At 31.9% G+C, this 3,632-nt stretch overlaps 1 protein-coding gene across 1 annotated transcript in view; it reads right to left on the reverse strand.

Moving 5' to 3' along the window:
* LOC119674026 overlaps positions 1 to 3,632 on the reverse strand; it is a 29,195-nt gene that overhangs the window by 1,359 nt on the left and 24,204 nt on the right. The gene's annotated exons all lie outside the window — the stretch shown is intronic.

A 3,632-nucleotide genomic window follows, 5' to 3' on the forward strand; every position in this document is an offset into this window, starting at 1 on the left:
AGGTAAAAAGAAAATAATCTCACAGCAAATATTCAAGTAATTCGGGGGTCAAATTTAATGGATTAACAGTAATAGGAAATCTTTTTAAGTTAATTATAAAGTCCTCTTCTACCATAGTAGTGTGGACTTATCGGGTAGGTAATTTAGTTTATCTAAAATTTCGTTTACTTTATTTAAGTCAGAAAAATATTTTTAGTAAGAAAAGTTTTGGGCTAACCTAACCTATATATATTTTTTTAAGAGATATACTTAAAAATATTTTTTTTAATTGGATGGATATTTTTTTATTTCAAGTTTTATATTAAAAATTAGCGTTAAATAAAATCGAAAAATAAGACTTAAATTTATAACTAGATTTATAATGCAATGAACGAACGAAAAGAGGAACACTATTTAAACAATTTCAATTTATCTAAATTTATGGCAAATATATATGGCATACTAAGGCTGTGTGAAAAATTTCATGACCCAATATAAACAAATCTCAGAATGGTTACAAGCTCCTCGGGGAGGTATGCAGATCTGATAATCCAGTCAAGGCGCAAAGAGGGGTTTTGAAGAAAGCTCGCAGGTAATAGAGAGTAAAAGTGCTCAGGTGCACTGACTCAACTAGCCTCAACATAATAATACAAACAAATATTAGATACTTTATAAAATGCACCTTACTGATTTTGGCATATACGTACGGTAAGTAAAAAGCTAGCGCCCAAATATGAATAGATACTATAAATATACCCTAGACGTGCATCTAGAAGTATTGGGTAATCGCTCAGCGCATGTTGGGTGGTGCGTTTGACCAACAGGTTTATTTATGCCTTGTCGCAATCTACTGAAAACTTTATAAATAAGTAAGTTAAAATAGGTACGATACCTAAATAGAGCCAACAAAATTTTTAACCAAAAGAAGCATCATATTGAAACGAGGACTAGGTAAAATTATATTGCTTATGATGACGGTGATGATAATGATGTATATCAATGAACAAATAAATTTTTTTTTTTGAGACTGTAATTTATAATAGTGTCATCTGCTAAGTTCTAATAATATAATATTTTACAGGGAATACTACGTATAACGATTTAGGGTGTTTATTATGCCAATAATACAATAAACGTCAATTTATACTTAAATAAGGATTTGCTATTAAAATGATAGTATAAAATATAACAGAAATAAACAGGTTGTCGTCTCCTAACGTAGTGGAGCACTGCGACCATAGTTGATCTTTTGTGCTGCTACAGACCCTAACCGAACAGAAGACATTCTACACTTTGAATGAAAGCCAAAATGTCAGCCGTTGAGGACCTAGTAATGCCAGAAGGGGAAGGTATTTCGCGATTCCTTATCCAGTAATTTTAAAAGTATTTTAATTTCAAGTCTTACTTTAGTGTTCATTATCGAATGCTCAATGGTTACTAAACCTAAGTGTGCATTATAAAAATGGGTCTAAAAGTAACTTTTCTTATTATTGTACACATACTACTGAAATTTAATTAATAAAAATGAATCGCAGATTAAAATATTGACAGGTAAAATAAAAATATATTAAAGCTCTAATATCTAGTGAGACTCCTTACCAATTACTAGCTCTGTTTATATATGTGTATTAATCTCTCAAGCCATATGTGTGAAAATGCATTTAATTATTCGAGTTGAACTCATAAATTATCTTAGATTTGCTTAATGAAGTTCGATTTGTTTAAACTTTAAAGTGATAAGCATATAGGTTTGATTTTAATAGTATTGAGAAGTAAAATGATTTAATTGAGTTCAGAAGTCAATTAATTATAATTTCAATAGGAATCTCCTATAATCTAAATTGCATGAAATTATTAATAAACATGTTGATTGCATTGCTCAGCGTTGTGTTTGTTTTTTGTTGTTGATTTTTTTAGAAAATAAAAATGCAATTAAGTTTCGTGCTTATTGTGGAGCTACTGAAGAATCATCTTCGTGGTTTACGTGTTTATATTCTAGCATTAAAAAACCATTTAAGCAAGTACATTTGTTAGACTTTTACGAGTACATTAAGCATAGAAGCATTAGCCACTCTTCACAATTAGACACACCTCAAACAAACAGCAGAATAATGGCCTAAGAAGAACGGCACTAACATCAAATAACAGACAACGGGCAACAGGCAACGGGCAACAGGCAACAAACCGATTGACTAGCTAACTAAGCCAACTAAGTTCCAACAAACGGTTCAGCCAGCCAGCCATTAGAATGTAACAACAAAATGCAGTTTAAATGCTTAATACACGTTAAGTGCTTTTGCGATGCCCTTGTCAGATTGTAATAACTTCATCATCAGCTCCATTTCGGATGCAGCATGCACTCCGCTACAATTGCCCCGCCAGTTCTAACAGTAGAAAGAGCTTAGCTGGCATTATTCGTAAATGGAGAGCAATTCATGTTAATATTTTAGTATAAAAAGGCGCAAAAATTGTGGCATTAACGTTAAGTGCGTTTGTGTGTATTCATGCTCGGCTACGGCAGTGTGAGTATGTGGCGCTGTATCTGCACGCCTAACAACTCATACCGTTTTTATCTGAGAAATTGCGGTTTTATCATGGCAGATTGTGGTTTCGGCTTAAGTAGCTTAAGGTAGTGTGATTCAGCAGCTCATTGAAGTACAAATGCTTTAGAGAAAATATTTTTCAAAATAATTTATGAATTCAGTTTGAGATTTTCATGGTTACACGAAAGTTTTTCTGTGTACTTCAGATACATATTTGCATGTTATGCACAAAAGAGTTTGTAAGGTTTATGGTATGAATTCAAATTAAATCTGAATCTGAAAAAGTGGATTAATTATTTTATTGTAGGATATAAACTTATATTCCGATACTGAGAGGTTGAAAGGTACATAAAAAAATTCATTTTATTCGATTTTAGTTAAGAGTTCATACTTTCAAAATTTCATTAATTATTATAAAAAATATTTTCTTCAAAGCGGTATAATAAAATACTAAAATACGGATATATACAAAAATTTAAGGGACTTAATTATGAAAAATGTATTTGAATCCAAATGAAACACGAAAGTGACTTCGGAAGTACATTCTAGAGCACGAATTATTAACCAATTAATCGAATATTTGAGAACATATTTCTGAAGAGGGAGCTCTGACGAAAATAAAACCAATTAACCAACACAAGTTACAAGTGGTATCGTCACTATGGGATTTTAAGAGCTTAAGTCAACTATTCACATATACTAATGACAATATACATTTATGAAAATAGTATTGTAATGCCAAAAATGTACCTTCTGCTCAAAAAGTATTTTGTTTTTGTTAACTACTCCTTAAGTAATAGACCTTTTTCAACCATTTTTTTTTTATGTTGGTACACCTTCTCTTGACATATGGTACAAATTTGAGCGCCATCTGTCAATTAGTTTGTTTACAGCAGCTGTTAATGTGAGACTACCTCAAGTAGATTTAGCAATTTTTATTATGGAAAATTCTTATTGTAAGCGATTTTAGCCCAGGCACCATTTTCGCCCGATCTGGCGCCGTGCGATTTTTTCCTGTTCCCGAAGCTCAAATTGTCCCTTCGTGGTAAGCGTTTTGAGTTGATTGAATCGGTAAAAGAGAATTCGCCGAAGGAACTAAAAGCCATACCT

This window comes from Teleopsis dalmanni, chromosome 2 (assembly GCF_002237135.1).
Source record: "Teleopsis dalmanni isolate 2A chromosome 2, ASM223713v2, whole genome shotgun sequence".
NCBI classification, from domain to species: Eukaryota; Metazoa; Arthropoda; class Insecta; order Diptera; family Diopsidae; genus Teleopsis; species Teleopsis dalmanni.